General features: G+C 50.9%; 1 protein-coding gene across 1 annotated transcript in view; it reads left to right on the forward strand.

Moving 5' to 3' along the window:
• Positions 1-36: 36 nt before the first annotated feature.
• The window catches only part of C9orf72 (C9orf72-SMCR8 complex subunit), a 467428-nt gene continuing 454007 nt past the window's right edge, over positions 37-13457 (forward strand). The window contains exon 1 of the mRNA XM_069630918.1: positions 37-164. The gene's annotated coding sequence lies outside the window, so the exon portion shown is untranslated. The remainder of the gene's footprint in view (positions 165-13457) is intronic.

Consider the following 13457-nt stretch of genomic DNA (forward strand, 5'->3'; position numbering starts at 1 on the left):
GTAATGACGCCTTAAAGGCATTTCATAAAATGTCCGCAAACTTTTAAACGAACACAATCTATCGGGTCTTACAGGGACTTTAAATTTGTGTTTCAATTCATCATGAAAACAACACACGACCTCCCTATACCAAACGCCCCTTTTCAGTTTTCAGGCAGCATCAGGTGAGTGAATGTGATCCAGATCTTGTAATGAATTGTATTTGCATTTCTTTTAGCATTCATTACTACTTAGATCGTTCTCCCCTCTTTGTTGTTATATTGGTAAGAGGAGCCCCTTTGCAACCTCTGGAAATGGACGTTGAAGTAAGAGACTGAAGCTGTAATTCGTTGTATTGTACTCACATGATGAAATAAAAAATTGTAAATACTGACTTTATCAACATCTGGTTTTGAAAGTGCACAGGGCAACCTGTGGTTGTTGATATTGTAGACACAAAAGCTGCTCCGAAGCTCATTTACGGTACAGTTCAAGCTCTGGAATGCTCGCAGACGCAGTAACTGCTGTGCGGCTACTACACAGACAGTGGTCTGGTGAGTGACTATATATATATACGTCTGCAATCATTAGCCGGCGCAGGTATATATATAGATATATATACCTGCGCCGGCTAATGATTGCAGACGTGTACTGTCTCCAATTCAGTGCCTACTCAGAAAGTAAGGAGTCCCCAGGGCTAATGGCTGCAGATCTGGTACTTTCTCTGGGTCTAGACTCTTCTGTGGATAATAACTGCAGGCACAGAAGCAACACGCCAATATTGGCAGACACTACCTTCTCTGCCGCTAATGGTAAAGTCCCATCACATCCTCTGGCTGGAGCGAATGAGTGCAGACACAATGCCTGTTCTGAAGCGAATGACTTCCGATACAGTATGTACCTGCTCATCAGCTACATCTGACAATACCTGCCCTGGGGCAAAAAATGTGCAGACACTGTACTTTCCCTGGAACTAATGGCGTTTGATACAGTACCTGCTAATCCGTTATATATGACCTATAATACCTGAATGATGGCATGCACATTACCTCCACTTCCACTCTTCCGCGTCCCAGTACTTACCTCATGATGTTATGTTATGTTAAAGGTACGTGCATAGCGCACCGTCACCAACGGAATTGGTCCCCAGGCACTCTGGCAGATCTGCAAATAGGAAGGCAGGTATGGTTAGTCAGGAGGAGGGGAGTAGGAGAGAGGGAGAGGTGGTGTGCTGCTGGCAGCTTCAGTTCGGTATACACCGAGTGCTGGGCTTTGGTGCAAGTATCGGGCCAGGCCTGGTGTGCTGTAGGTGCTGTCTATGTGTTGTTGATGCAGTGTGGTAAAGTGCGTGCGGATTGCTGAGGGAGAAATGGGTTGTGTGAGTTGTGTGGGTTAAGTATGCAGAAAATTGAGGGTTGGGTTAGTGGGGTCTGTATCCTGGTTCGTGTACTTCTGGTTCTGTTTGAGCTGTATCCCTCTGGGTGGAGTTGTTGCTGGTTCCTCATGGGCCGTCTCGCTGTGGTGGTGGTGCTGCGCGTATCCAGCTGTATCATAGTGAGTCTTGTATGGGGTGGTAGGTGTGTCTGAGCCATTTCTTTGGGTGTGGAACTAGGTTGGTGCTATCTATTCTCTTGTTATCTAATGTGACACTGGTCAATTGAAGCTTTGAATGGTTCAGGGTCAGAATCTGTTGAGGCATCGTAGTACGTCCGTCTTGGTCGGGCAGTGTATTCCGTCATCAGTTTCCTCCTATCATGACTACCTTTCAGTTAGTTCTTTGGTTTCCGTGGGGTGACTTCCTTAGGGCTATTGTTTAGTTGTAGTTTGTGTGTGATGGCGCATTGTGCTTCCCGCTGTGTCTTGATGAGCCTGGTGTATAGTGGGTGCTTATTCTGTTTCTTACCCTCTGGGTTGGAGCTAATGGTACACAGGTTCCTATTAGCTAGCTGTCTGCTGTGATTAGGTCTGTTGGGAATGGCTGTAGTTTGGGTCAGGGTCCTATTGATGAGTCGTCGTGGTGTTTGTGTCTTCGTCTTGCTATGTATTCCGTCTTTGGTCCTATTACAGCTGTCTCTATGTTAGTCGTTTGGTATGTCTTAGATTTCTCTGTCTCTTCATTCATCGCTGTTTTAGTTGTGAGAGTGGTGAAGGGTTCAGTTAAGCACACACAAAGCACTTAATGTAAGGTATGCAGAATGCCTCTGACACAGGACCTTCTTTTATTTTTACTATCCCCTATAACCCGATTGCTGGTCACCTGGTGGGGCTGTGTGCCGGGGCCTTCAGCTCCTTCAGGTGCATCATTGCTCCCGGCCCCCCTGTGGGGCTCTGGGTCCCGGATGAGCGGGAATGCCTCGCCCGGTTTTATGCAGGGCGATAGGCCAGCGTGAGGACATCACGGCCCGAGTCCTGAAGCGCCTGAGATGCGGTAAGGAGTTGGGGGCTTTTAGAATGTTTGTGCCCTGAGTCTCCTTCCGGCCGTGCATGACATGCTGACTCCTTTTTGATGGTATTCTCCCGACGTTGCTCCGGAGGCGGATGGGCTCCGCCTCCGGTGGGGAGGTGCGGCCTTGCCAAGGGAATTGTTTGTTTGGTTTTCTCTCTTGGTTGATGGCTTCTGGCTATATGGGTGGCGAGTTAGTGTTCTGTTGGGCCTGTACTAGCCATATGTATATGTTCTGCTACTCGCAGGCACCCTGTCCTGTCCTCTTCCTCTGAGCTGTGCGGGGGACGGATGAGGGGGGGCTAATATGATTTTCCTTCTCCGGAATGGGATTGGGGAGACTGCTAGAGCGTCATGGAAGTCACAGCCATGAAGGGGGTTCCCAGTAGCTCAGCATGTGGTGCATGGCTCCTCCAGTACCGATGTGTAGCATTCAAGCCACCTCTCAGTCATGTGAAAGTGAATTGGCAGATTGAGGCACAAGTCTATGCTTAATGGGGTTCTCAGAGCCCCTGGTGCCAATGGGGGGGTCTGTTCCATCTATAGATCTCCGGTATGGGCATAACCCAAGGATGGGGTTGCCGTTGGTGTGTTCCGATCTGATATACGGGAAATATTGCATTGCCCCACTTTGTGACCAGACTCTACCCATTGCGGGGGAACAATTTGTTTTGCTATCAGGTCCTGTTGATGATGGTCTCGCCAGCCTGGTGGGTGGCTCCTCTATGTTGGCTGAGGGGGCCATGGTCATGGGGCTTGGTGTGTCTGCCCGGAGGCATGTACAGACAGGGTACGAGCTGTCCTTAATTTTCCTTTTGATGGGTCCTTTCTTTTTGGGGGCTGACGAGCAGGCCTGCTTGAGGCGCAGGCCTGGTTCAACATCCGAGGATTATTCCTCTCATGCAAGTGCAGTGCCTGGCAGGTTTTTCCCTGGTTCCTCGTCTGTCTTTCGGGGATCAGGACTGGGACGGGGGTCCTCCACACTCCTCTCGTCCTGGGACGGTGCAGTAGTCCTGACAGTTTGGACAGGCATGTGTCGGGCGGATCTGTCTGTTTTTCCGGTATGGGACCAGTGGTGTTCGGCTTCCTGGGTGCTGGACTCCTTTCGGTGGCGTTATCGAGTGTCTTTCCTGTCTCCACCTGTCTGGGTTTACATGGTTAGGACTTTGGTACCCAGCTCACGGACCAAGAGGTTGGCCATGGTTACCATTCTCTTCGAATTGTTGTTGTAGGTGGCTATCATGCCCGTTCCTCTCCCTGTTCGAGGTCGAGTTTTCTACTCACGGGTGTTCCTGGTTCCCATACCTTCAAGGAAGTATCGCCTGATTTTGGGTCTCGGGGCCCTGTACTGCTTCATCCGTACGGTACACTTAAATGTGAAGACTTTGCGGAATGTTCTCCGCAATTTTTACTGGGAGATTGGGTGACGTCTCTGGATCTCCAGGGTGAATGATGCCACGTGGCTCTCCATCCCTGTCACATGTGGGTTTTCTGTTTTGCAGTGGGATCCTGGCATTTCAGTTCCAAGTGCTCCCGTCCGGGTTGCGATCACCTCCCACAGTGTTCTCCATGCTGGTGGCTCCCCTGGTGGCTCATTTGCTCCTGAAGGGAGTTCAGTTCTTTCTCTGCCTGGAGGATTGGTTGCCCAAAGCATCCTGCCGGCAGACTTCCATGACTCATCTCTGATTGGTCTGCCTGGCTTTGCAGGACTGGGGATTCCTGGTGAACTGGCATAAGGCTCAGCTGGAGCCTTCTCAGGATCTAGTTTTCGATGGGGCACAGATTTGCACCAGGATGGGGAGGGTGTTCCTGTCCCTGGAGAAGGTCAGTCGCTTGCTGGTGGTTCTGGGCAGGGTTCTTAGGAGGCTTTATATCTCGGATCACCTATTTCTCGAGTTGCAGGGACGCATGGCGTCTTGCATGTTTTCTGGTTCCTTGGGCCTGTCTTCATTTACATCCTCTGGTGTCTTAGCTTCTCTCCCGCTGGCTCACAAAGTCTCAAGTTGTCGAGGCTTTGATTCCGGTGTCCCCAGTGTTGCAGGACTCCCTGCTGTGGTGGTTGGGGGTTCCGAATCTACGGGCTGGGGTGTCCCTAGTCCTTCCTCCTGTGACCACTCTTACTACCGATGCCAGCGCAAGGGGTCCTCTCAGCTCAAGGGTTGTGGGATCCGGACGAGAGCCGTCAATCATCCAATTGTTGACAGTTGTGTGCCATTCTCCGTGCTCTGGGGTACTTCAAGAGGTTTCTGGAGGGCTGGGCGGTGTTGGTCCGGGCGGACAATACAACGTCCTTGACATATGTCAACCTCCAATAGGGTTCCGGCCGCTACTTGAATTCTCTGGCAGCTCGGATTGGCTCCTGGGGGGAATCGCATCTGGTGTCCCTAATGGCCTCAAGTATCAGGGGGGTGGACAATGATCGGGTGGATCATCTCGGCTGCCGGTTTCCCTCCTCTGCGGAACTGGTCCTGTTGGCCCAGGTCTTTGCAGAGATCTGTGTCAGGTTCGGCCCCCTGTTCTAAATCTGTTTGCGTCTCCGGCCTCGGCGAAGGTTCCCCTCTTCTGCTTTCGGTTTCAGGTTGAGGGGGTTTGGGGGTGGACGCCCTCTCAGTACGGTGGCCTCGGGGTCTCCTTTATGCTTTTCGACCTCTTCCCCTTCTGCCCCGGGTCGTTCAGAGCATCAGAGTGCCCAGGGTGACTGTGTTGTTGATAGCTCCGTTCTGTCCCCACCGAGGTTGGTTTCCCTTCTCTTTTAGAGCTTCGGTCCTGGGACCCTTGGCTAGTTCCGAAGTGGCTGTGTACCCTTCAGGGGAATCTGAGATTGGGAGTCCGACAGATTCAATGGGCATTGTGGCTATTGCCTGTGGTCGGGTCTATCAGGATTGCTCTTCGACCATCTACTCTGAGGATTTATGGCAGGCATTGGGACAGTTTCCGGGACTGGTGTGGGCGGTCTGGGATCCCTCCCCTGCGTTCTAGCCTCCCTGGTGTCCTTCATTTCCTCCAGGAGGGGTTTGCCGCGTGCCTGGCGGTTTCTACGCTTCGCTCTTAGTGGGCCTCCATTAAATTCCTTTTGAGGAACTCTGATGGTCACTTGGATGGGGAGGTGTTGGTGGGGAAGTTGCTTCGGGTTCTTTCTTCTTCCTGTCCTTGTGCTTATAAGGGATTTCCTCCTTGCGATATCCCTCTTGTCTTACGGTTCCTTCAAGGGCCTCCTTTGAGCCCATTTCTGAGGTTGATATCAAACATCTGACGCTGACGACTGCCTTTCTTATCACCATCACTTCTGCCCATAGGCTTGGGGAGATTGGGGCTCTCTTGTGTCACCCCCCTTTCCTGAGGGTGCTGCCGGGCTCGGTGGTGTTGAGGTATTTCGCAAAGTTTCTCCCTGTAGTTGTTTCTTGGTTTCACACCTCTCGGGATGTGGTTCTCCCTGCCCTTTTTCAGGATCTCCAAACGCCAGAGGAGGTGGCTTGGCATTATATTGATGTGCGGCGGGCAGTGTTGGAGTATTGGCTAGGACTACCCCTTTCCTCCAATCTGATAGTCTTCTGATTACTTTTGGTCCGGCTGGTGCTGGGCGTGAGGCCTCAGTGGTTTGCATTAGCCGATGGATCCATGTTGTGGTCTCCACGGCATCTTTGGCTTCTGACCTGCCTGTCCCTGCGCACGTTCAAGGGCGGTCCATCAGGGGTTTCTGGCGGTTTCCTGGGCCGATGCAAGGGGGGTTTCTCTGCAGGCAATTTGTAGGGCTGCCACCTGGGCTGATCTAAGCACTTTCATCAACCACTATAGGTTGGATGTCTCCCACTTGGGGGTTGGTTCCTTCGGGGTTGGAGTTTTGTCTGTGGGGATGTGGATTCAGTGTTTTGAAAGGTTTTTTTACACTGTTTTGGCTCTATGTCTCATTGGGACCTTTTCCCTGTTGCTGCTTTGGTATACCTCATGAGGTAAGTACTGGGACGAGGAAGAGTGGACATGGAGGTAATGCTGATTATTTACCGGTACACTTCATTACTCCTAGTCCTACTCTTCCTTGTCACAGTACTGACGACCCTCTTCTCCCTCCCTGCGGGGAAGGTCCCATGCTCCGGCTTGGTTATATGAAACTGAGTGATGTGGGTGTGGGGGAGGAGTTATAGGGGAAGTAAAAATAAAAGAAGGTCCTGTGTCGGGGGCAGGGGCCTCATGAGGTAAGTACTGTGACGAGGAATAGTAGGACTCGGAGTAATGAAGATTACCGGTAAGTAATCAGAGCATTACGTACTCTGGGGCTAACGATTCCAGTTACAGTATCTGCTCTGGAGCTAATGTTATTTAACACAATACCTGCTCATGAGCAAATCTGGGGTTAATGACGGCAGAACCAGTAAAAACCCCACGCACCCTTTCCTTCTCGTGTGTCCTTTATCAGTCCCAATTCCCCTCTGACACCTTAAACCAGACTCTCTGAAATGAAGGTACAGCATTAAGAAGTGATCAGTAGGGATAAACCATTGTGCCACGATTTTCAAAACGTGTTTGGTGCAATTGATGGGATGCTCATTCACTTTACTTGCACGAAAAAGGTGGTGAACCATGCACAAACGACTTGTAAATGCGTGCATCATAGTTGTGCACATTGAGGTGCTCTTTTCCCACCAAATGCGCAATTGTACAAGGCAGAGGGAAGAAAGGGGCTTCTGGGCATTTTCAAGTAAATCCTGATTTTCGAAAGAGGTGCACTTTTCAAAGCAGGGGGGAAACAAAAATTTCCCTGTGACTATTTGGAACGGGTACAGGGGGATATAAAATGTATGGGAAGGCCAGTTCTGATCCTCTCATGCAATGAGTGAGTGAATGCTGTGTTTGAATAACCGAGTGAATGTTGAGTCAAAGAATGTGTGGGTGTGTTTGTGCTGGGCCATGGAGCTGATAATTGGCTGGTGAGAGCAGCACAGTAACAATGCACTTTTTGTTTTAATTTAAAAATAAATTATATTGCCAATTTCAACAGTAAAAACACATGTAACCCCCATCCCCATCTCTTCTCGACCCCCCCACCTTCTCATTTCCCCCCTCGATCCCAACACATGTAACCAACAATGCACCCAGTCCTGTTCACCCTGCACCCCTAAGTCATTCCCTCCTGCCCCCTCCCCCGAGTTCATAAACTCTGTAGATGGCTCCCGGTCTCTGTGAGTGCCCAGCTCTCTTACCAGTCGTTGTACGTGCCCTTGCACCGTTTGAGAACCCCCCCACCCCGTAGTCCTAGCCTCCCCAAGAAACTACAGCCATATCTCCTCCCAGCTTCCTGTGAAAGTGCTCCCTCACACCAGCCCCAGCAATCTAATTTTCCTCGGGCACCATGCGGCCTGCGAGTCCCGCTGTAGGTGATGCCGGACAATATCCCAGTCTGAAAGAATCCTTTGGTGATGTCCTTGGATCAAATAGGTCACCCACTCCAGTGCCACAAAGTTCCAGATTTTACTAACCCATTCGTGTTCTGTGGGGGCAGCTTTTTTCTTCCATGTGTGTGCCACCACAAGCGTTGCTGCCACTATCAGGATGACATATGTCTTTCTTTGAGCTTTCGAGGATAGATTTTTCAGTACCCGCCCATTCCCAGGATGCCATCCCTATGTTGTCCGTCGTTTGACTCCCAAACATAGTATTCATTGCTGCACGCATCATGTCCCAATAATGCTGTATGACTGGGCATTCCCACCAGATATGCTTCCACAATCCCAGTTGCTCACATCCCCTCCAGCAGAGTGCTGACGCAGGTGGGTAGAATGTCGTTTTTCTGGGGTGAGATGCCATTGGAACATTTTCTTAACCTACATCTCCTGAATTTGGATGGCTTGCTTGAGCATTGGGATATCTGCCCATAACTGAGTACAAACTGCCCCCTCCAGAAGCTTCCCCACTGCTACATATAGTGCCATGCCTGGCTCCTTGCCCCTTCTGCTATAATCCCATATAACACTCCTACCAAATGCCTGTCCCTGTGTCCATCATTACGAACCGTTCAAAGGGCAAGAGATCCCTGGTGGCCGCTGACCTGACCATTGGGTTCGTAAGCCAGTGCCTCAGTTCAGAGTAGCAATACCTCTCCCCCTCATCTAGCCCAAAGTCCTGCTTGCACTGTGCGAAGGATTTAATGTTCTGACCCGAGAACATGCCACGTAGTTTGCAGCACCCTGCTGCCTCCCACACATTGAAGGCACTCCTTTCTATACAGAGTGTGAACTGGGTATTCCTAAAAGCGACATCATCGGGGAGGGCAAGGTGGTCAAGTTCACCCTCTGCACCAGCTCATTCAATGAATCCTCCACTTGGGCCCTATCCTGCTATTGTACATGTTTGCAGGTCCATCTCCATTGGTTCACCACAACACCTCGTCCAGTGGTGAGCCTACCACAGCTTTGTTCATTCGACACCAGACCATCCCACACTCACCCCTGAACCAATCCTGGATCACTCTATCAGCCGCAAGAAAATGGAGGCAGAAGTTTGGCGCTCGCAGCCCTCCCTTGCTTCTGGGAGACAGCATCTACATAGCTACCCTGGGTCTCTCGTGGTTCCAAATAAATGACCCCACAATTTTTTGAAGGGTTCTTAAAGTTTGATGAACCCCGACTGGCAGGGCCATAAAATAGTACAGGACTTATGGCAAAATCACAATTTTAAGGGCATTTATGCTCCCCATCCAGGATATTGATAAGTCAGCAGCCGGTGCAGTTTTTCCGCTAAAGGCGGGTAGTTAGCATGGTAAGGAGCACCCAGACCACCAGTAATCTGGACCCCCAAATATCAGGGGCCGGTTTCCGCCCATCTATATGTACTATACCCTGCAATTCCTGAACCTTTTATGAGGGAGCGGTCATTTTTAATAACTCTGACTTGTGGGGATTTATTTTTAACCCTGCCACCTCCCCAAAGAGAAGAGGTTCCTGCGACATCCCTGGGAATGAGGTTTCTGGTTCTGTGATCAAGAGGAGCATATGATGCAAGTGTATGCTCCTCACCTCCCAAAGGGAATCCCCCTAATATCCGGGGAGGCCCTAATGTTGACCAAAAGCAGCTCCAGGTAGATGGGAGCATAAGAGCGTGGAGAGCGGGCAACCCTGCTTTGTGCCTCGTGAGACTGAGATCCTATGGGAAAGTTGCCCATTGATTGCCAGGCGCAAGGAGGGAGTTCGGTAGTTGGCTCTTACCATTGAAAGGAATTTAGAACCAAATCCCATAACCTCCATAGTATGGAAGAGGAATGACCATTCGACCCAGTCAAATGCCTTCTCGGAATCCAACGCTAGTAAAAGTGCAGAAGTTCTAGATTTATTAACTTTTTCAATCAGATGACAGACCTGCCGAATGTTATCCAAGGTCTGCCTGTGCCTAATAAATCCCAAACGGGATCAATCCGTTTGGGGAGGAGCTTATCCCGGCGTGACACCAGAACTTTGGTTTAGATCTTTGTGCCTAGATTAATAAGGGCATTCGGCTGCTACGAACAGCATAGAGTGACATCCTTACCCGGCTTTGGGAGCAGCACAACCTTTGCTTCTTCCATTGATGGGGCGATACACCCAGCTGTCCCCAAACCCCCCAGAAAATTGAAGAGCTGAACTAAGCGCAGTTTCAGTGCCTCTCTAAACGTTTTGTAGAAACACACTGAAAAGCCGTCCAGACCCACAGCCTTTGCTGATGGCCATGAAGCTATATCCACCCTTATTTCTTCGGGAGTAATCTCAAGTTCTTCCTGTTCTCGAGGAGTGATCTTGAGGAGAGGGCACCGGGACAGGTATTCCCTTTGGGCTCCCTCCTCAGGGGAATCTGATGTGTACAGGGATGAATAATATTCAGTGAAGACCGAAATTGTCTTGCCCCTGCCTTTATTTTAAGGATTGTCCTCAACGCTTCTGTTTTCCTAATCAACCTCGCTAACAGGCGATAGGCCTCATTGGCTTTGACATAATACCTCTGTTGGAGGTATAGCACCATTATTTGTTTAAGTTTAGCTTCCAATTCTTCTTGTAAGAGACCTAGTTGTTTGTCCCTCTGGCACTTAATTGTGATGCGCTCCCCCCTCAATGTAGCATTAAACGCCTCCCACACCACCTGGTCGCCTACACCCTCTGTTGTATTAAGTCCAAAGTAATCCAAGATTTTATTCTTTATGTTCTCACATAGGACTCCATCCTTAAGGATGTGGTTAGGGAACTTCCACTGCCATAGTCCTGGTTCGTTCTGCCCCATATTTATGGTAATTGTTATGGGCGCATGGTCTGACAGGTCGATCACTCCTAGCTATATCCCTGCGTCCCTACCCAATAGTGACCTCGAAATCCAGGAGTAATTAACCTTGAGAAGGATCTATGAACATAGGAATAAAATGTGTAGCCCCCCACCCCTCAGTTCCCTCCAGCCATCTACCAATGCCAATCATTCCGTGTGTTTGTTAAAGCAGGCAGATGATGCCACTTGTTTGTGGAACACCATCTTGCGCTCCTGTTTTCTCTTGGGTCCCACGCCAGATTAAAGTTTCCTACCAATATTTTCTGCCCTTTGGCAAAAGTCCCCATTGTTGCCCACAAGAACCCATCATGCCACGTATTGGGGGCATAGATTGCTGCCACTGTATATGCCCCTCTCTCCCATTGGAAAGAGGCCGCCAGATACCTACCGTCTGTGTCCCCCTCTCTAGCTATGATTGGAAGCCTGGGATGTTCTGAATAGCGATTATCACCCCTCCCCCCCCCGTCTTCCTTGGGGCGTTGGATTGGAACAGATGGCGGTACCCCTTGATTTTCACCTTATGCCTGTCTCGCTTCCGAACATGCGTCTCTTGGAGGGCTACAATTCCCGACTTCCCCCACACCAAGAACTGTTCCACCTTCCTTCGCTTAACCAGGGAATTAAGCCCCTGGCGTTTAGGGAGGTCATCCGAAGCACTTCCCTCTTTCCCATGGGCGTCTTACCGTGCCGCTCGCACTAATGAGTGGCTGCTGTTGGGATCTCCCATCCCTCTGACCCATCATCTCTGGAATTGAGCCCTTGTAACAACCCAGAGTAAACCTGTGTACGCCCCCCCCCAGACCCATGTAGATAAACCAAGACATTCTGTACCACCCACCTCCCCCCAGTACCTTTCCCCTAACTACCTCTCCCAGGCGGGCTACAACATTACTTCCTGTACCCCCCCTTTTCCCTCAGTATGGCGCTCATGTGTCGATGGGAGTGTGGGCACCTTCCACTTTTACCTCCTCGTTGGGGGGGGGGGTTGTTTAACCGGGCCCTTTAGGCCCCGTTTATTTTAGCCCCTTGTCAGAAAGTTCATCCACTCCCACATTTACCTATTGAGCAGTTCTCTCGTCAGTCTTTCTTCTTGCCTTGGTGACCCTTCATCCTCAATCTTCAGTACCTTCCTCACAGGTGGTGATCCAATGCTGTTTACCGTCCCAATTCGAACAGTAGTCCAAAGGGAAAGGTCCATTTATAGCATATGTCCTCTCGCGTTGGGGCAAGCCCCACCGGGCACATCCTCATACGCTTCACCAGGGTGGTCTGGGATAGCTCCTGAAGTTTCGAGCCCTTGTAGATGATTGATCTGGCCCTCCTGGCAGCCGCCAGCACCTTCTCTTTCTGCCTGTACTCGTGTAAGGCCACCACTACATCTCTGGGTCTGGCCCCTGGCCCTCCCCTCTTTGGCCCCACTCTGTGTATGCAGTGCTGCTCTATCCCCGACCAGTATTCCACCCCCAGCAGGGCCGCAAACACTTGCTGCGCCATCGTGCGTAGATCCTTGTCCATCACCGCCTCAGCAAGGCCCTTTATTTTGAAGTAAGATCTTCTCAAGCGGTTTTCAAGTCTTCGCTCTGTGTCTCGTGTATGGCGCTCTCCGCTGCATCGGTTCTCTCCTCTTGTTTCATTATGACCCCTTTACCTCTTGCAACGATTGGGACAGTTCCACTCGCATCATGCTCAACTGCGATTGAATGGTATTGGCTATCTTGTCCCCAAAATCCTGAAAACACTGGCGAAGAACCTCCCGAATGACCACTTAATCTTTTGCAGTGCCTGCCATCACCCCCAAATCCTCTCCTGCCCCGGGCCCCTCATCTCCCCCAGCCGGTACCTCGCTGTCTCTGCGCTAGAGTATCTACAGATTGCCCTCTGGTGGTTTCTTCACCGACTTGGGGGCAGCTTGCATGTCCTCCCCCTTGTTTTTGGTCATAGTGTGTGGGCATGTCTGATATTGTGTTGCACCCTTTGGACCTTTTCTGGCCACTTTTTCAGGGCTTAGGACCCTCCGTCGTTTTGTGGGTCCGCCCTTGACTGTGCAGGGGGGTTGGAACTACCCTCTAACTGTGCGCAGGTGAGCCACTGTTTGCCCTCCGCCTCTGGTTTCAAATGACCCTCCTCCTGGCCTTGGTGCCAGGATCACTCTGCCCTGAGCCCGACCAAATGGCCTCTCTTACTCTTCCTTGCCCACCACATATGTAGATGGGTTCTTTAACCCTCTATTCGGCCTCAGGATTGGCCCGAGAGGCCAGGGCCCCACCAGTCACTGTCTCCTATGCGTGGTGCGCCTCTTGCTTCCTTGTCTCCCTTGCTGTGCTTCCGGATTGGGGTGCATTGGCTGAGGCACTATATGCAGCTCCAAAATTTACCTCAAATGGGCCTCCAGCCGCCCAGGCTATAACACCACAGGGACTTCCCTGGTCTTCTCTGCAAAGTGCTGGCTTCAATGCTTGGGCAGCGCTCCCCCACTCCTCACTGTCACTATGCTCAAAGCTGGTGATCACTGCCTACTCATCACTGCCTGCACTGGCCAGCTTCTGCCTGCTTGCATCCTTTCCTTGGGCCAGGGCGCACGCTGATCTGTGATGATTCTTCCCCCAAGGGGAGGGAGTCGAGCCCCTCAGGGTTGCCATCTTCCTGCCTCTTGACATTCACACTGCTGCCCCTCCCAGGCCTCTCTGGGTGCTCTTCTCCGCTGCACAACTCTCAGCAGTTGTCTCGTGTTGAGAGTCGTGAAGATATAGGAGAC

The sequence above is a fragment of the Ambystoma mexicanum genome, chromosome 6q (assembly GCF_040938575.1).
Source record: "Ambystoma mexicanum isolate Mex_15411 chromosome 6q, UKY_AmexF1_1, whole genome shotgun sequence".
Lineage (NCBI taxonomy): Eukaryota > Metazoa > Chordata > Amphibia > Caudata > Ambystomatidae > Ambystoma > Ambystoma mexicanum.